Source organism: Struthio camelus, chromosome 7, assembly GCF_040807025.1.
Source record: "Struthio camelus isolate bStrCam1 chromosome 7, bStrCam1.hap1, whole genome shotgun sequence".
Classification (NCBI taxonomy): domain Eukaryota; kingdom Metazoa; phylum Chordata; class Aves; order Struthioniformes; family Struthionidae; genus Struthio; species Struthio camelus.
The window spans coordinates 6,602,227-6,622,693 of record NC_090948.1 but is presented as its reverse complement, the minus strand read 5'-3'; the positions used below and the strand labels follow the sequence as shown (position 1 = coordinate 6,622,693).

The 20,467-nt window shown below is 38.7% G+C and overlaps 1 protein-coding gene across 2 annotated transcripts in view; it reads left to right on the top strand.

Moving 5' to 3' along the window:
* Positions 1–20,467, top strand: part of WDR11 (WD repeat domain 11) — a 172,284-nt gene that overhangs the window by 29,566 nt on the left and 122,251 nt on the right. Inside the window, exon 2 of one of the 2 annotated variants that reach the window (XM_068951572.1) lies at positions 2,324–2,441. The exons of the other annotated variant lie outside the window; for it this stretch is intronic. The gene's annotated coding sequence lies outside the window, so the exon portion shown is untranslated. The remainder of the gene's footprint in view (positions 1–2,323; positions 2,442–20,467) is intronic. 2 annotated transcript variants of the gene reach the window in all.

Sequence of the window (20,467 nt, the reverse complement as noted above, 5' to 3'; positions counted from 1 at the left end):
AGCATTAGGTGAGTGAAATTATGAAGTCATATGTGGGTTTAATGTTTGCCCTGATGGGAGGAATTGAACTGGTCTGTATTCTCTCTCTCTCTCTATCATTTTTTAGCAACAAATACAAAGTTAAGAGCCAACCAAAAGTTAATCTGATCCAATGTCTGATCACAAACAAACACTATACAAACATCTTAGGTGACAAATAAGGACTACAAACCTCTAGCTTTCCAAAATTCTGTCCAAACTGAATGCAGTTGTCAATGGTTGGGGAAGTCACTGGGTTGACAGAATAGTTAATGAAAAAGCCTTTGGACATTGCTAATGCTTGGTCCCAGTAGAATGAGTTGAAAATAGGGTTTATCAAAAGGGCAGCAGCAGGGAAGTAGATGGTTCTAACAGAACAGTAATCACCTACTGTTTTATATAATTTTTTGTTCAGCTGGCACAAAAATAAGGAATAAAATGGAATACATGAGCACCATCAGGAGTTGTAGATGCTCTGGACTAAATGTCGTGAACTATAATTCTCCGTACTACAATTAATCCAGATGTTGTAAAGAAAGTAACAAAGCAAAAAAAAAAAAAAAAAAGGCACGGACAGCTGGTATCAACGGCACTCACAATTGTGTGAATTATGGGAGCTAGGACTTTGCAATGCTCAAAGTAGAAAAAAAGTACTTGCTATGTCAACTGCATTTGCTGAAATTACATGACTGGCAAAACAAATTACGTCATCTCGGATAGGAGTGATGTTTTAGTCAAGGGTAGTAACAGAGAAGTATTTACCAAAGTTACGGTGTGGTGAATAACCCGCAGCCTCCTAATAAGGAGAAAGAGAGAATATGATCCCTTCAAAAATGAGTTTCACTTATGAAAATGCACAGAACAGGAATATCAAAAGTATTGCAGGTGCCAAAATAAGCTAGATTAAATGACTGCTTTCTCTGTAAAATTTAGAAGCTGTAAAGTGGTATGATGCAAAGTAACAAAAAAGCTTTAGGTGTACTTGACAATGTTCCGATTATCTTCATTAATGCTACCGTTGTGAAATGTGTGAGCTTTCTATCACTAATGAAGCCAATTGGACTTGTGGGATCTTAATGTAGTGCATCTGGTGCTTAGTATATAACTTATGAAGCATAATCATGTTGCATCCTCTACCATATCTCAGCCTAGCTTTGAGCTACTTCCTTCTTATTCAGCTTTCATTTCTTTATAGTTCAAGCAGTGACTGCTTTTGTAATTAGACTGCCCTAGCAGTCAGTTCCTTTGTAGCCCTCTTAAAACATGTAGCTGCATTCCCCAATTTCAGTACAGTAATTTCAGATCTGTATCACAGAATCACAGAATAATTTAGGTTGCAATGGACATTCAGGGAACATTTGATCCATTCCCTCCTACTCAGAACAGAGCCAGCTTTGAAGTTAGCTCCATTTCAAAGCTAGATCAGGTAGCTCAGGGCTTTGTCCAGCAAAGTTTTCAGTCTTCCCAAGGGTGGAGACTTTGCAGCCTGTCTGAAGCTCTGCTCCAGTGCTAAACCACTCACATTGTGAAGAACTTTATCCCAAAACTTAATGAGGATTTTCCTTGCTTCAACTTGTGTCCATTGATTCTAGTTATTTCATTGTAACCCTTGAGAAGAATCTGGCTCTGCCTTCTCTATAACCATACTTTAAGTCATTGTAGACAATAATTAAATACTCTCCTTTCTCCTAGCTTTTTCTTTTCCAATCTGAACAATTCAACTCCATCAGCCTTTCCTCATGCATCTTATATTGCAGCCCCTGGTCATACTGGTGGCCTCCTCTGGATTGTAGTAAGTCAATGCCCTTCTTGTACTGAGAAGCCCAAAAATGGGCACTGTTCTCCTGATGCAGTTTCATGAGTGTTGAACAGAGAGGAGAAGTCACTTCTTACTGGTTGTTCTCTTGCTAATACAGGCTCATATGCCTTCATCCCTGCAAGGGCACGCTGCTGAATCGTTTTCAGCTTGCCATCAGGACCCCCAGGCCATTTTTTTCGAAGCTGATTTATAGCTAGCCAGCTCCCAGCCTGTCTTGTTGTGCTGGGCTGTTCTGTCCCAGGTGCAGAATTTGCATTTGCTTTAGGTGAACTTCAGCAATTCCTTCACAGTTCCTCTCTGTCCCCATTCCTCCACTGCTGTTCAGGCTTTGGTCTCCATGCCCTAGTGAACCTAGCTCAGAGCACTCCTCGTTAGTTTAGCAAGCCTGTTAACAAAGATGGTCTTGCCAAATGTAGTCTTGCCCAGTGTGTCAGATAGCTCTTCTGTTTTCTGCCCTCTAACTAACAGTCTAATACCCTTTCACAGAATCACAGAATGGCTGAGGTTGGAAGGGACCTCTGGAGATCATCTAGTCTAACCCCCTGCTCAAGCACTTATGGACTCCCTACTCTTCCTGGGAAATACCTGAACAGACATTTTCCAGGTATGCTTTCTTTAGACAGGAGAGGAACAGGTAGATTACTCACATTATGTCACAATAGGATCTGCCTGAGAATAAAAAACTGTTCTCCAGTTGCACTGGTGAAAAGCTGGCCTAATTCCTCAGTTTAGCGTAGGCTGACTACTCCTACTACATGCTCACCATAATGTGCCTACAATTACCTGCCTACAGGCGTATATCAGTCATGAACTCTTGTTTTTGTTAGAATTTGCACAGGCAGAAGACAGCTGTAAGAAGTAGTGGAATTTTTCCAGAGCATAGTTATTCCTTGTGGATTGCTAGAGTAATAAAATCTAATTAAGCACAAGTGATCATCAACAAAATATTTGTTGTTAAAATTCAGGGACACTGCGCATCTCTTTTAGCTGGTTACTTTCCCTCATGACTCATCTCCTGTATTTCAATAATCTGTACTATTTTTATTTATCATGAACAACTGGTGTCAGAAAGATTAAATTAAACAAGCCTGTAGGACCTTAATTTGACAAGCGTTACCTAGGGTTTTTTGGGTATAATTAAAAATGCTTGAAGGAGTCTAACTAAAAAGGCCGGAGAATATTAATCTAGAAAGAATCTAATCTTAATCTTAATAAGATATGTTATCAAGAAAAGTAATTGCTCATTTGATGTGGGCAACTCAGGTTAAATATCTCAAAGGAAAAGGCACATTTTGAAATTTATAAATTTCAGCTGAAGTACTATTTCTAAGAGAAAAAAAGGATTTTTCAGTAATTGGATTCAGTGAGCTTTAAGTATATTTTGCATGTTGCTTTTCCCGAGGTTCAATTGTCACACTGCCTCTTACCTTCTTCGTTTGCACAAGCTGTTGCCTAAGTATGCTTTAAGCCAACCCTTTGCACACAAATGTTTCCAGTGACATACTAGCCTGTCATTAGCCAGCCTATCACTTTGTAAAATGTTACGTGCTAAATTTAACAGGGAGTCCTATTCATTGCATTAGCAGGGTTTCCTATGGCCTTACGGTTTTGCCTATGCTGAATTTTTTTCAGCAAAAAATGTTACCACAGCTGGTCACATAAATATGTTCAACTCACCACCAACGTCCTGTCCTTAAAGATCCGGATCAAGTACGTAGGCTGCTTGCAAAGGTGGCACTTTCTCCTTATCCAGAAAATGACAAGATGGCCATTTCAAGAGTGCCGACATGGCCACAGCCACATAACAGCAGCGTTATTGCATGAAGACTAATGACCTCTTTACCCTTCCAGCACATACCATGGCCCAAACTGCCCGTTGTCCCAACTTTCCATGTTCCAGAAAGCTGGAATCCATGCTGAACAAGAAATATGTCCATTTTCCTCTTTCAAGTGTTATTCCTTTCTCAGTGGATTGGCTGATCCATTTGCCCTGCCGTCCCTCATCCCTGCTATGTGGGTAAGCAGTTAAATGCAGATTTTACCTGTATTTTGAAGTACAGAGTGGTTATCCTCATTTTAGAATCAAGAACCAAACTGCATGACATCGTCTGTTCTGTGAGGTTTGCCTCACAGACAAACGCACAGGCAGTCTTACAAGGAAGACATAAAGTCTAGGTAGGTGATAAGATTAGCTTTCAGTGCAGGGAATTTTTCTACTTTATTGACTTCCAAAACACTTTCCTCTTAATAGAGATATTAATTATTGTGCAAGACAGAAAACTATAGGGGTGAAAAGTCAAGGATCGCAGTGGGTGATGTGAACAATTTCCAAAGCAAAGAGATTAACTGTAACATGGCTTGTTCAACAATGATGCTTTTTTGTTCAACAATGATGCTTTTAGAAGCAAAAGACATTTTGAGAGGAGCTAAATGTTTTAATTATGTAATTGGTTATCCATTCATCATGGTATATTAGTGAGCCTGACTGAAAGCCCTAGCTTGCAAAAACAATCAGTCAAGTTCAGGTTCAAGTTCTTGTATGAAACCCATGAATTATTCCATAGAAATGTTAAGCACATCCTAAATCTGATATTCTACCATCTAAAACTTAATTTAGAAATAATGAAAAGTGACTTTTTGTGATATTTCTGGAGCATTTCTTTTAGTTTCACGAGTACAGTCTCTGCCATGGTATCTCAATCCATTCGAGCTTTAGTCCCGGCACCACATAATATGAGAGAATACTTAGTCAAATCTCAGAAGTTTAGGGATTACACTTCCTTTGGGAACAAGTGGAGTCCTTTCATTCATCGTTTAGCTGCACTGGTTTGGTGTCAATCATTATTGGATCTGACATGACCATACGTTACTCTGAGAAGGAAACTTTGTTTGCACCTTCCTATTTCCATATGTCCGTTGAAAAACAAAGGTGTTGAGGGTTTTCTGACAGGTAACACACTGCAGGGTAACCACACTTCGGTTCAGGGATATCAGCCCAGAGCTGTCAGCTCTGTGTATTAGTCTTCACAATAGCTTTCACAGTAGTCCTACCTAGATCTGATAGATCTAGATAAACAGTTACTGAGTGGAAACGGAAAGCAGCTCAAATGTGATAGTACCTCAGCTGTGAACAATTCTAAGCTCCATTTAAAACTACCATGCAATTGCAGCTATTCAACAAACTGGTATAGAGAAACATTTTGTTTGGCAAAGTGATTGAGAAAAAGATAAACCACAGAGAAGATTGTTCCCTCTGTAGGTTTAGTTTGATAAGGAATAGTATATTGAAGTAGGATAAAAGAAATAAAAGTTCAGTTGTAGGAACTGAACGCAATAATCCAGTTTTGCCAGCAATACCAGCTCCAACGAATCCTTTTCTGCCATAGCACCCCTCCCCCTGCAGAGCATGTAATGTCTCAGCAAGCATTGCAGTTTTGTTTCTCAGCGTATTACATATCTGACCAGCTGGTCTCTTTGCTTTTTTGACAATACCAAAGTTATAATACTATATGCATTTAATGAAAAAAAATGGCAAAGAAAGCAGAAAGAAGACTGCACAGCCCCACATGAGACAGGGTGGCCAGGAATACTTTCTTGATAATCGGTGCGTCCAAATCGTTAACCTGGCATAACCATTCTGGCAGTGACAAAAGATGCAGACTTATTTACTAGACACTAGGCTAAGAGCAGTGATTCATTTTACATAGGTCTTCAAACAGATATTGAAGAGTTTAGGTCACTAAAGCTGTATCTAGCAATGATCTATGATGCTGTGTATGAATAACAGTTACTTAACCTTTCAGGTCCAGAGAGAGAGAGAGAAATATCATGAGAAGAGACTGCTGGGGAAGTTGAAGAGTAGGAGAAAAAGAGGAAGGAAGAGGGAATAATACTAAAAGACAGCCAACAGCACCCTGGGGAGGAGTGAGGGAGAAGCACGGTTGCACAGTGGAGCAGAGTGTTGCTCCTGAGGCTGAGTGGTGAAGCATCACCCTTTGCAGATAGTCACTTCAGTGAGGTTTCAAGGTTCATTCAGGTGTCACTGAAATGAATTAGCAGTCAGTTCAGCCACGATGACGATAGGGGAACGTGAAGGAGGCAAAGCACTTCTTCCTGTTCACAGGCCCGGTCAAGTGTGGGAGTGGGCACCTGGGTGGGAAGAGGAAATAAGTTCCTTGCACTCCCCTTCCCCAGGTAGACCTGGGGAGCACTGTAGAGCACTATATTCAGCTGTGCATTGCAACTCCCATGCTCCCTTTCCAAATTCTCCCTTTACTCGGCTCCTTCTCTTCTTTTCCTTAGTCTGGCAGTACTCCATATCTGTAGTTCTGGATGAGAGAAATCAATCAGTGACTCTATAAGTATTTACCAAGCTAAAAAGTAATAGACTGTACGATTAATTTTCCTTAATATTTCTTGTTCCTTGTCAGTGCCTTTTAAACAATTACTATGGTAATGAAGAAGTAATGATATGTCGGTGGCTAGAACAGTTTCTGAAGAAATGAGGACAACTTACTGATAAGATCTCCATTACATTGACACTGAAAAATTATGACCAGATGTAAACCCTAGCACTTGACTTTCTGGTTCTTCTAGTTTACTTTAATTGGAAATGTCAGAAAATATTTTTGCCTTTAGATAATATTACTTAGCTTATTTGCAGCTCTATTTGAATGCCAGTTTTTTAAAAATTATTAATAGGAGTCAAAAGCTACCCTAAGATTATGGGAAAGGAGGGACTGACCAGTTTCAGAAAGTATGCTTTATCAGACTAGCAAAATTATATGGAAAGATCTTAGATGGGGAACAGTATTAAAATTTAGGACAACAGTTAGAATGCATTTAAACTAGAAAAAAAGCTCGCACTTCCAAGAGCTGTTAATTCTTCTCAAAGAAAAAGCTCCTAACTACTGGCTGGGAAACTAGATGTGGTATCATGGTGAGTCTGATTTTCTATTATTTGGGTCGCTACTTCATTTTTTGATTGTGTAATGGATCGTGAGGTAATTGTGTTTGTTACTTTCCTCATTTACTTCTCAGAAATGGTGTTTAGGTTGGTAAATGGTGATCTTGCTTTCTTGATGTGTAGTAACTACCGTTCCTTCTCAAAGTATTCACATGCACTGACATATATGGAGGAAAAAAAAGTCAGCATCATTGCAGAGCTGCTATCTAATTAACATACTCGAACGTAGTATCTGTGAGTATGACAATAGTAGGAAAAGGGGAGCATACAGATGGAAGCAGAGACTCCTATTTTGATCTTGCAGTGTGGCTGAGGTAGTGTTCGACACATAATCTACAAATAGAAAGAAGGGATCTTAAGGGGTCATCCAATTTACCTTCCTATCTTCCTCTTTCTAACCTACCTGACCAATTTCTGTTTCATCTTCTCCGAGCAACTTTCAAGAATACAGATTCTGATTTCATTTATTTTGCCCTTTCTATGCTCCCCCCGCCTTCCCCCTCGCCATCCCAAATGATGACTTTTATACCTCCTCTTTGGCACATCATGGAACTGAAGGCTGAAAAAGTGCTTAAGGTCACCTTGGCCAGTCTCTTTGCATAACATGCATTGCAAATTACAGCACCAGCTTCCTTTGCAGCTGTCCAACAAATCTGGGCTGGAAAAGACCAAACCCAATCCCATTATGAATCTGAGAAGAAAGATAATGTTGTCTTTCGCAATTGGACCTTAACTTTTACAAAATACATTAAAACGTAGCCCAGCCATCACTTCTATTTTCTTTAGAAACCTTAACCTTTTAAATATGCTAATGTGCTATTAGAAAGAAAACATTTAGAGTCCTATATTCTTCACATATACCAATATTCCTTTAAAGTAGCCTGTGAACGGGCATATTGCCTCAGGAGAATAGTTTATAAGTGCTCCCATAATGAAGAGTTGTTCACAAAGAAAGTAAGTCTATTTAAGTGTTTTCATGAAATGTCCAGGGCGTGTATAGGCATCTGAGGTAAACAATCTCTGATTAATCACAGTTCCTTCACTCCATGGCTTGCCTCTCTCTTTGAACTCTTACCTTGACATTTTTGTGTTTACTCTATCAGTGGACTTGATAGGATGCAGTGTATGTTTTTGACTTGGACCTGTCAAGCAGAAATGCTTAACAGCAGCGATAATTTATAAGTCAGGCAGGGAGTGGTGACAGGACTTTCTCAGCTAGTGCAATATTAGACAAAGCAAAGGTTTCACCTGTAAAAAAAAAAAAAAAAAAAAAAAAAATGTATCACAGCTCTGAGCTGATGCAGACTTCTGGGTCTTTTCAAGTCAACGTCCTTTTTTTAGCAGTCATCCTCACTATATAATCTTTCTTGGAGAACCTGGGCTTGTTCTTGGTGATGATTTGCTTTTGTTTTACATAACATTATTCCTATTGCAAGTATATGGTTACTTTTTATATATGGGGAGAATATCACACACCTCATAAATACATCCAATAAGGTCAAATAAGGCTAATTTAAACTGTGACTAAACAGCATGAAAAGATGAAAATTATTTGTCTAAAGTAGTATTCCAATGCCCGAATTGTAACTCAGAGTGTTATCAAATACATGTAACTGTCTCAGTCACTCAACTGCCCATCTTATATCACATGGTAGAAGAAAGTCCTGTTGTAGTTTATCCTTTCAAAACGTAAATATTCATGGAAAGATGAACTTAATTTTTTTTTCCTGTCTCATATAGCTCCAGTAAACTTGTGAGCTAAATTCTCATTACTGAATCTTTTATTAATAATAGGTAAAAGTTAGCACCATCTGTGGTAGAGTCGGAAAAGATGGCAATTAGGAAAAAAAAACACAACAGTTTTTGCAACAAGGACTGAAGAACTCCAACTTCCAAACTGTTGCAAGAAAATGCATTTAAAAATATATCTCTGCTTTTTTACATTTGTAGAATATAACCTCCAATATTTTTACATGTTGGCTATTAAGTTTATTTGAAATTTCAGCAGCTTTTAAAAGATGCCGTTTTTACAGCTGAGGTGTTCCTCTTGATATCCAATTTTGACATAAATATGTCAGGTAGACTGGAATGACTGACAGGTGCCACTTCAGAGCTCTAGCTTGGCAAAAATTGGGAGCGTTTTATTATTTGGGAGGAAATGCACGTTTTTCTCCCACCGATTTACCTTTAGACAATCTGTACTCAAAACCACTTGTTAATTACTGATTTTGTAATGTGCCTTGTTATTCCATATAACTGAGGGTCCAGATATTTGTTGAAAATAATGCATTTGTAAGAGCTGAGCCTTGGTTTTATTTTTATTTGGTGAATTGCTTATGTAGTTCTCAGGTTTATTCTTTATTAGTAATGTCTGGAGGCTGCTTTTTAGAAAGATGCAAACTTTGAGAGTTTTCAACAAATTGTTTATAGCAAATATACTTTTTAGATCAGAATTAGCTCCACATGCTGTATTACTGCTTATCCAATTTGGGTAGTAAGCTATTCCTTGATTCGATGAAATAAGCAGGCTGGTTGCTTAAAGAAAAACATAGGATAATGGATCTCTGCAAAGGCTGTATGTATGTGTGTGTGTGTGTGCGGGGGGAGGTAATTCCTTAGGGTGAAGAAACGTTTTACTGCTCTTTTTATGCAACTAACAGCATTATGTTAGACTGTGTAACAACATTTTAGAATCTACATTTAGAAGTTTAGAAATAACTGGATACTGCATCTCGCGAAAAGTTAATATTATAAACCAGATATACTGGTTGAATTGATTCAGAAGGATTAATTCTCAGTTCTGCTATCTTTCACTCACCTAAAATAAAGATGTGACCAGAGCTGCTGCTTTTTCCTTCCTAGCTTGTTTCTTCATTACTTGTTCCCTGCACGTCTCAGATAGCAACAGTGGGTTGGGGACTGCTTCTCTAGGACAAGGTGTGTGAGAGAATGCCAGGGTCCATCAGAAGGTCTTACCAGACCACTGATGCAGCAGTTGGGCCTGGTGTCAATACACGGAGAGCAGTATGTTCTCTGGACCTTTGGAAGAAAGGTAGAGTTCTTTTCACTGTCAAAATGAAAACTTGGTCGTTTCTTTACAAATGTCTTATTTGTTGTTTCCCAGTTTAAGGAACAAATTCTTTCTCTTGGCCTTTGCGTGGCTACTATGGCACTAAAGCAAGGAGTAAAACAGTCATTGATATGCAGCCACCATGCCTCTCCTCATCTTTGTGGCCCAGAGCTTTGACCTCTCTGCTGCATTGGCTTAGTACAGTTGCACCACTGGACACTTTGCAATGCTAGTATCTTAGCTAGGTTGGAAAGACCAAAGATACAGAGATATGTAGAGATGCATCAATGTCCTAAATTTTTGAAAAGCAAGAAATGATTACCAGGAATTTGGAACTTCTGTTCTTCATCCTGGGCCAAAGCAGGCTCTAGATTTGCTGCTCCCTCCAGTAAACTGCAAAAAACACAGTTTTGCTGAGGGTTTTTGAGCAAGTCCAAATTAAAGGAGTAGAAACAATTTTGTAAGTGGACTGGCTGAGTTATAATAGATTTGTTAAAGATGTTCTCTCTGAGCGCTCAGAGAATTAGACAGACTTTAAACTATTACCTAGAATAAAGACCAAAATATAAAAGCAGTCTCCAAAATATAAAGCTGGAATAAGCGAAATGCACAGCTCAAGCTCATTATTCAGAGATTCATTCATTTGTGAATCCCCTAAATACCTTCTCTAATAAAATGCAGTCACGTGGTTGTTTGCAGATACCAGCATACAAAACAGGTTGCAAAGAGGGGTCAGACCAAGATTTGGAATTTGCAACATAAATCATGCATAATTTTCCCTCAATTGATTGAAGCAGCTGATTAGTATTGAATAAATTTATTCGCCTATTTGTAAGTATACTCTGCTTACGTTATTATCTATTTATGCTTTTGTCCATGCTATATTATAATTGTTCACCCCACAATTAGATCCAGCTTTTTCTCCACTATACTCTTGCAGACAGCAGCCTTACAATGAGCTAGTCCTTCATGCTCTCAGAGTACTTGTTTCCTGCTTAAAGTCTTGAAAAACTAAGCAAACAAAATCTGTCCCTGTAAACCCCTCAAGGCTGAAAGGCAAGCTGAGTATGAAATTTGCTATGTGCTAGCAGTCATGCTGTCTACTGATGAAGAATATTCTTTCAGCTTTTCTTTGGAGCTAATTCCTTAAAAAATCATGCTTATGCTGCATGAGGAGGTAATGAAATTTTATTGAATAAAAAGCAAAAGTCTATGTTGTCTGGAAATTACACTGCCATTCCAGTTTTTGTTCTGGTTCACCTGTGAAAAATAAAGGCACCCCAACTCCGAAAGAAGTGAAAAAAGCTTGAGTGGGCATCCAATCTGCTCCATGCTAGTAAGAGCATCGCTTTTCTTCCCTCTATGTGGTTTCTTGAAGTACCTAAAAACCATAACATCTCCTCAGACTACAAAAGAAGTACACTGACAAGTGTAATAAAGCAATTCTCAGCAGATATTGACTTCTCTGTCCGTGTCTGCTTAGGGGAAGAAGAGAGCACCATAATCTGACCAACACTTCTTCAGTCTTTTTTGTATCCTCAGATATTTTTGGGTAAATTTATGGGGTCAATGTTGGTTTAAAAACAAAATTTTAACCATAGTACTTCCAACCCTTAGGAGCAGTTATTGAAAAGCTAAAAATGGGCATTAGCTTCCAAGCACCCATCACTTGGTGGCAGCTGGCAGTTAAAGGTTCCAGTGACCTATGAGGCAGCTACTGAAATGATCCATAATAGGGAGCAGAATGCAAGTCCTGATCATCCCGAGGCATGTGGATGGATAAAATCAGCACTTCAGCTTGGTGTTAACTCCACCTGCACTACCAAGCAATTCCTGGCCCCACACAGAACTGTTCCTCCCAGATTTACGGTAACTGTCTCTGGCTCTCTTGCAAGATTCAACTTTTTTTCTACCACAAAATTTAATACGCAGTGTGTTTGTCTGACAAGGGAGATCTCACAGCGAACATAAAGCTTCCAGCAGGTTAGAAAAAAGATTTATATATAATATAATGAGAATACATTAGTGAAGTCCAGGAACTGTTACACCCAAAATTTCTACTATGTGGAATAATATCAAACAAAGTCTGATAACATTCATTTTGACCTCAGGAAACCCTTTCATAAATTGCTAAAATAGAATAGATTCTTGTCGCAGTTTCTTGCATTGTTTTCTTAATCAAAGTGATTCTCTGGCAGAGGAGTGCTTTTTAAAGATTAGATGAAAGCGAGGAGGCCACAAGCTCCAGAGAATTTTATCTTCACCCTTAAGCAAGATGTTTTCCTCTGTTGTGAATGTTTGCTGTGATCATAGTATATCTGGTTTAAACGCAAATTAGCAAGGCTGTACTGTGCTTGACTAAAGCATCTCATAGGACATTATTTTCTAGATTAAAGCTTACATTCAGGTCATTCTTCCATCTCTTCACCTTGTATTATCATTTATACCAACCCCCGCATTTAACCATTTCTTTCTGTGCTGAAAATGCATGGGATGTGATAGGCACTCCTCCTTTAGTCCCCATCTACCTTTGCAGGTGCAGTATTTGCACAATTTGGATCTCACTGGAGAGCCTTGAATTTGTTCGGTTATGCTGCCACTTGTCCTTTTCATTTTTCGACTGATGAGCTTCCATTATATGTGCAATCTCTGTTTTCATTACCACACTACGGGCTTTAACATTGTTACATTTGAAGTGATTATACATCCTGACTATGTGCTTTCCTGTTTACAAGCTTGCCTTGTGAAGAGCTCCATCAGCACCCACCCTGATTTTCTGTCTGATTTTTTTTTTTTTTTTTACTTTGCTCTCAAAATCTTAGCACTTCACTGTGTTTTTGTTACGAGTCAAATTGTTCTTGAGGTGGCATTCAGATATAAAGCTTTCTTTTTACAGTTAAACCGATAATTCCAATCTTACCTGATTTCAGCCACTGGGGGAAGACTGGTTCTAATTAGAACCTGATTTCAGAACTAAACCCCCCTATTTTAAATCTATTCCTAGTGTATTATAGATACAGTCTGCCAGTTTTGAACACTCTGGGTTCAAGCAAGACTACACCAGGTGGCCTAGGATGGTCTTCAGGCACTTGGGGTTGGAGTAGAGGGAGGTTGATCTAATTCAGGACACTGGGGTGCTGAATCTCACCACCGCTGTTTCTCTCTCTAGGACTGTCCTCTTCATGCTCACCCCAAGAGACCTTTCCTTCTCTTTCTTTTGGCTGAGTAAGCTTTAACCTGAAATTCTTGATGCAGGGTGGGAAGGGGAGACTCCGCATCCTAAGGCAACTTGGAGATTCCAGAGACTGCAATATATGTCTCATTGAGCTGTAAGAGCCTTTTTAGGTTTCAGTGTCCTCACAGAAAGTAGTTTCCCAGAACACCTTTGACAAGAGCCAAAGGAGGTGAGGCAAACTACAACCAGAGAATACAGCACAGATAGTAAAGTCATTTCAATGACTAGATAATTGTCAGAAAAGACGATTTCAGTGACAGGTATTTTGTTGCTAATTCAGGTCTAGTGCAGGCAATAGCTTCAGCAAAAATGAAAATGGAAATATCTCCTTTGCAAGTTAAAATATTTCCAATTCCATGTCAAAGCAAGCAACTTAACAAAAAAGTTTTTTCAAGAAGATTTAAGACAGTCACTTTAAAAAAAAAGCAACACGTTTTCAGTTACCTTTGGTACCATGCAATGGGCCATATTTCAGGTACTGGGCAAGGAGCAGTTGATTTTCTTTGTTTACTGGGCAGCCAAAGTAGGTGTGCCTATGGATTTTTGCATTTATTTCCGATAGCCCCAGCACAGAAATTCTCTGATGCATTTCTAACACATAATTATTCTGGGGAACCTGCTGAGGCTAGAAATAGAAAAGCCTAAGGTGTGGAGCGCGTGCTAGGCTGACATTACATGACCAGCATGCTACCAGCATCAGGGAGACTACAGCACTGTGGCCAGCGCAGGGAGCCCCACATGTACAAATTGGGAATGGAGCAACCACAGCTGCTGCTTAGAGTAGAAAACAGTTTTGAGGCCTGCCTTATGCAACGCCAGCTTATAAAGTCCATACTTATTCACCTATATTTATAAAGTCCATGCTGGTTTTACTGGGCTGTAACAGGAAATTAACCGGCGCTAGAAAGGAAAGCCTTGATAGCATGATGTAACAGCATTACGTTAGGTTATAAGTGTTACTTTTGTTCTAGGTAAATTGTCCTGGTCTTTTCTGAGTATTGGGAATGGCTTTTGGGCCTAGGCTTTTAAAACTTTTTTCTTGGAAGCTTGTGATACAATTAATTGAGTAAAACTATGCTGATGAAACACACAAACCCGTTCTCTGGTTTTAATGGCATTTGCACTTCCTTGCACTGCTCACAAATGGTTTCTGTTTTGTTTCCCATGACTTTATAAATGCATATGTTGTCCACAGGCAAAAGCAAAGAACCAAAATTGAGTTATGGAAGAAACTAGTATATCCAGTTGTTAAGGAGTCTTCCTCAGAGGTCAGATGACAGTTCCCTGGAGCATTTTTTACTGCCCCAGTGTATGTTCTCTGCATTCCAGAGATATTTTCCTTCCCAGTCAAGTCACTTTAAAACAAATTTCATAATGCATGGTAACAGCTAGGAATGACTGGAAGAGGGCTAAATGCCACCTTTCAATCAGTCAGGTTTCTAATGAGATAAAGGCCATGCTAAGTTATTTCTAAAGGGAAAATTACCAGGCTACGGGTTTCCTTCTTCCCTGTCTATGATCTCAGTATTTTGAATCTGCAATTACTAGGTTATCAAGGACCATTCAAGGTTTCTTTTTCTTGTTGTTCAAGTGGTTAAGAAACCTTCCTGTATTCAGTGACATAAAGGAAGGAGACCCTCATGTCCAAAGGCAGGTGCTGGGGGGGCCTCATCTGGAGTTCCCTGTGCAAATCTGGAAACGCAAGTAGGTAAAGAAAGATGAATGTGCACTGGAACACGGGCAGAGATGGCAAAATGAGCAGGAATAGGGAGCTTGTTTTGTGGGGGAAGCCTAAAATATCTTTTCCTTTTGACCTTAACAAAATTACTTCTATGAGCGGAAACAGCTCCTCACTGCTCCTCGCTCTAAGTACGTTTAGGTAGGATGACATTAATACAGGAAGCGTAGGAGCGGTACATTAACACCAGGGCGTGAGGAGAAAGAGGAAGAAAATACCGTGGCTGAAGTTCAAGGACTGCAAGGTCACTGATGTTTTCAAATAGCTTTCCAGCAGGAGCTGTGACTTGCGCCGTGTAAAGGGGGAGCCGGACACAGTAGTACGTGATGTTGGAGCCTCCATCTCAAGGAACTGCACTTGGCAGCTCCATCTTATCATATCTAGTACTGCTGAGTGTTGCTGGATGTGGCTTTGAGCAGAGGTCTGAAGGTTTAGCCAGGATTTTTTAATTTATAGGCTATGGCTCTAGAAAGCTGATATTCAGGAGAGCTAGTGATGATTATGTTGAACCTCCCAGCTGCAGATTTTTGTTAGACAAGAGCCAGGAAAAAGGACATGAGAGAGATCGCAAGCAAAGGAATCCTATTGCAAGAAATATACTGTCATATCCCAGTTACTGTTACATGACTGTTGCTGTTAGTGTGTTTTCATTGCCTCCAAAGATCAAAGAAATTGTTACCTTGACTAGAGCAGAAAACCACTTAGCAAGACGTCATGTACATGCTACTGTTACAGCCACGTTTGTGTGACAAAGTCCTGTCTGCACATAGGTATATTTTTAGAAGTGAATTATGGGAAAATCTAGGTAGCTTTCCCATATTTCTTTAGTGAGAAAGAATTATGTATATCCAAAGAATGTGGGAATGGAGCAGCAGTATCCAGGGATTAAATTATTACAGGTTGTCCAGCTATGCAGTGTTGTGGAAGTGTTACGAGCTATTCGATTGCATTTTCCTGAAAGTGAAAAATCTCAGCCAAACCAAATATATGGAAATACATAAGTGATTCCTACCAGCCTCTATAGAAGGATGCTACAACCTGGCTCAGTTGAGAGCTTTCTTGCTAGGCAAGGTAATTCATGATCAGCTACCATATTTACTCACCTTACATAAACATGCAGGACATGAGCTTAAACTGTCTTTAGGTCCTACTCTGTTGCTAGGAGGTTACAGATGCATATTAGATGCCTTATTGTTTGTGGTTACAGGCAGGGACATCAGTCAATTAACTTCAACCTTGACATTTCGCAGACTTGTCTTAGTATTTGAGTCGTCTTTAGTGAACAAAAGCTCTCCTTCTGGAGAAAAAAGGGCTTGCAGACATTTTGTCAGGGTAATTAAATCCAATAGCAGTGCTGCCACGGTTTCAGCTGTCAGAAATAACAAAGGAACCAGGCATTTACAAGCCCAGGGAATCAGTGAAGTATTTTATGGCTTATATAAACCTTTGCAAGGGGAAGAAAATGAAAAGGGAGTCCCCAAATAGGTAAAACAAAAAGTTTTTGCCTCCTGAATCTTTCAAAGATCCTGGAGGCTAACCTGATGGATATTCTTCTCCCCAGCAAAGCTGTGCTAAATATAATGAAATGACTTACAGCATCAGATTGAGAAAACTTCATAGAAAATCATTTGAAAATTCATGGTCTCCTTGGTGAGCTGACGTTTAACGTACTTAATGATGCTAGTGTTAAGTAGCAAAATCCTTTACTGTCCTGAGGCCAAAGTTGCTTTAATAAAAGAGGCAAAAGATGTTGAGTCATGTACCTCCTGTTAGCTTGTCTCCTTAATTAACAATGAATACTAACTAAAATGTTAAGTAATCATCTCCAGTAAGTGATATGGAAATAAGTATGCTTCAGCTAGGCAAGATTTATCGACATACATTAGTATATTCATATTACATGGTGATGTTCTAATGGCTTCATGTTTTCAGATTTTTTTCCTTTCTTTTTCTGTTCATACTGACAAAACCCTGTTCCTGAAAAACAAGTCCAGGCTCATCATTACAATAGCTCTAATCCTAATAAATGTCCTGTATACATTCACCCTAAGTAAGAAGGGAGAGAAACTCCTTGCGGGTATGATTTGTTCAACATTGGTTGAACAAATAAAAACCTAAGCATCTGGCCAAACCCCACTTGCCTAAAAAAGAGGAACTCTCTTTTCTGACTCATGTTTGCCTTAAATTTTCAGAAATGACTTTGGACACAGTTTTACAACATCGGCTTTAAATGAGCCAGGCTTTCACAGTGCTGAGAACTCTCCCTCTTAAATTCATTGTTTCAGATCCAGAAACAAAGGCACCTTAAAATCAAAAACCATTTTAAAAGTAAGCTCATTACTGTAGGTGTAAGTGCATCTTATAATCTTTTAGCTATAATTATGGTAGATGCACAGAATCACACAGATAGGTTATGTGAAAGTTGTAAGGAATTACTATACACTAAACAGTTCTATTTTTGGAGAAATTACCATTGTTTCACTGGGATTGCCCTCTTTCAGATTCCTTATTATTTATTTTGCATTAAAAAAATCTTCTTGAGCAATATTTTGAAAATATATCTTTATTAGACTCAATCCATATTCTCAGATTACAGATTCTCTAAATTTTGGGTTGCATCTAAATGTTCCAGTCATAAATAATACTTACACGCTTTTGTGAGACAGAGAGACCAATTCATGTAAAAAAATCCTTAAACTTTTGGCATATTTTAAAAAGATTCAGCATTTTCCATTTAATATATTTATATTGCATTTTCATGCTCTCTTAAAAAAGCGAGAACTTAAGTCACAAAGGTTGATTTCTCAGGTAAATATTCAAAAATAACCTGTAATGAATTATTATTTAGAGCTGTGCAATTCAAGCTGGACCTTCCTAAGTTTTGGTTTCTGGCTTTTATCCAGTGCCCATTTCTGTATCTTAACTGCCAATCCCATTAAACTTTGTCAGCTCGGTTCCACTGGGTCGTAGGCAAGTCAGAGGCATAACGGCTTGCCCTTCAAAGACGAGTAACTTAATCAGAATCTTCTGGGAACTCCTATAAGAAAAGGACTCCTAGGAAAATGAGGAGAAACCCTTTACGGCTGCTCCATACCAGGTACTGGTGTGGTCATGTTTTATTGTCCTGCCTTATACCTACCTTTTCTCCATTCAGAACTCTGCATGGTAGTAGACACCAGAAGTCTCAGCTCCATATCGGAGAAAAGCAGACATCTAAATACAGTCAACTAGTTGAAATCCAGATTGCTGAAAATCATTTGCATTCCTCACCATAGTACCTGGAGTCCTATATTACATTTTCAGCTTAAACAGAGTTAGTTCAGTCCCTGGGGAATTAATTCAATGTAGATATCCTTCAGGATGATCGGTAATAAATGCCAAGCTAATAGGTCAAAAAAAGCGATTGGCACCGCAGTGTTACAACTGTGCTTTTGGCCACATCGTGTTGTGTTAAGGTGGCTTTGTATGTTACCAGGAGGCTCCTGGAAAAGTTTCAAGTGCCGTTATATCTCATTCAGTTCATCGAGAAATAAAACAGTGCTCAGACCTTTGCAAGATCAACCCTTTGGCAGACCAATTAAATTAACTCTCTGCCTGGATGCAAGAATTACAGACTATTCAAAATGTTTTCTGCAATTTCTTTTTATTGCATCAAAAATGATGAATTTTCAAAAGTCATTAACACCATCAAAAGCAACCTGTTCTAATTAGACATACTTCACTACAAGAGTAGTTGATGTTTATTTGTTCTGGTGCCATCTGCTTTTACTGCTATAATAGAAATTTCTGGGAAATTAAATATGGTAATGCTTTTTTTTTCTAACCATTTGTGTAACAAGAACTTATTTTAACATGTCTCTATCCTAAAAGCAGGCTAAAATAAAGGAGAAAACAAATATGCAGCAAAAACTTACCTAGCTTTCAATAATAGTGCTACTATAAGCAGTTGAAACTTGTTTTGTATTTTTATTTCCCAAATACCTTGTGGCAGCCAAAGATCTATGCAAAATGCAAAGTTATCCATTTTTATTGCTTCCAGAGGGTAAAGGCTCTACAGTCTGTGTACACTGTCAGCTTTCCTATTTAGACTGGTGAGGATTGAATGGCCTTTATGAGAATGCGATTTAAGAGCTGAACTCTTCTCTTCGGCTTCCACTACCAGACTGAACACATATTCAACCTGTTTCAACTAAACACCAAACATTTTACACTTGCACTTTTGGTTATTAAAAGGAGAATTCATATTTGCTCTTTTTCAAAAAAAGGTATCGTAATGAATTGACACAGCCGTTCCTTGCATCAGCTGAACTGTACTGACTTCCTGCAGTCAAGGTGGTCAGAAGAATAACCTGAGCCTGAGGTATTTCTGTTCTCCTTTCACCGTCTAGGCAGATTTTGTGTTGTTTTTGCTAATGAGACTGAACTCTTTTGAATCTTCATGGCCAGACTATTTTCCATGTTTTTCTTGTCATGCTCATTCTTATGTTAAAAAGAAAACTGAACAAGAGCAAAATATCACTGGCGTAATATATTTTAGTGTCAAAAGTTATGATCAATAATAGAAAAGAAGTCAAACTGATTATTTTGGAATTAATTTCCTTTATTGTAATGGGCAAGGTGAATAATGCAAAGGGAGTAACTGTCTATGAGAGCCTGAATAGGACTGTCTCACTTTCTGACTGTGGCATGGCAAAATGACTATATGTGAAAATTAACTTCAACAGTTCTAAGGTAGGATTCAGTTGGTAGACAGTATATTGAGCTAAACCACAGCATAGCTCAAACAGGCCAAGAGGCTTGGAAAAATGGTTTCTCACTCCTTGTACACTTCAGGTAAGTGATTGCAGAAGGTATCTCCAGATGATGATTGTTGACTAACAGCGCAATTTATTGTCCTCTAGCCAGTCAGGGTAGATATGTACCTGTTTTAAAATAGCTTACTACAGTGCACAGGAGCTGCATGTTTCGATTACAGTAGTCACCATCATTTTTAGATGTAGCATTAGGTGCTAAAAGACTGAAAGTTACAGAGGAATAAACTGGTCTTTCATTCCCTCCTGAAGGAGATTCTTGTGGGTTTGCGTCAGGATGATCCTATCAGCGGGGCTGTTGAATTGGTGTTGATTGTACCCTGTTGAAGAAGATGCAGGATACCTCTACACAGTTACTGGCCTCCCAGATAGCATCAGGCATTTGTCAGCAATTTTGTAATCATCTACGAACATTATACCTCTGGCATGAATGTTATCATTCGGATAACGAACGTCCAAATATACAGAGTTCAAATCCTGACAACTACAGATTGGAAAACAACATGAAAGGATCATTTTTTCCCCCTTTGTGACAGCAAAACATCATTATTTGAAAAGATGAAAATACACATAGGAGTGCCAAAAATCACGTTGGTTCTTTGCTCAAAGGCCTGATAAAGGTTAGTGTATGATAGTAACTTTTCTATATTAATGAATTCCTTTGAGGAATATGCTTTTATCTCTCATGATAAATGCATTCATTTAAATCTGTGAGTTTAGTGGGGTTTTTATTCATCATAGGCCAGTGTACTAAAGATATTGAATACTCATTTTTCAAAAATTTAAAAAATAACATGGGATATTCAGTAA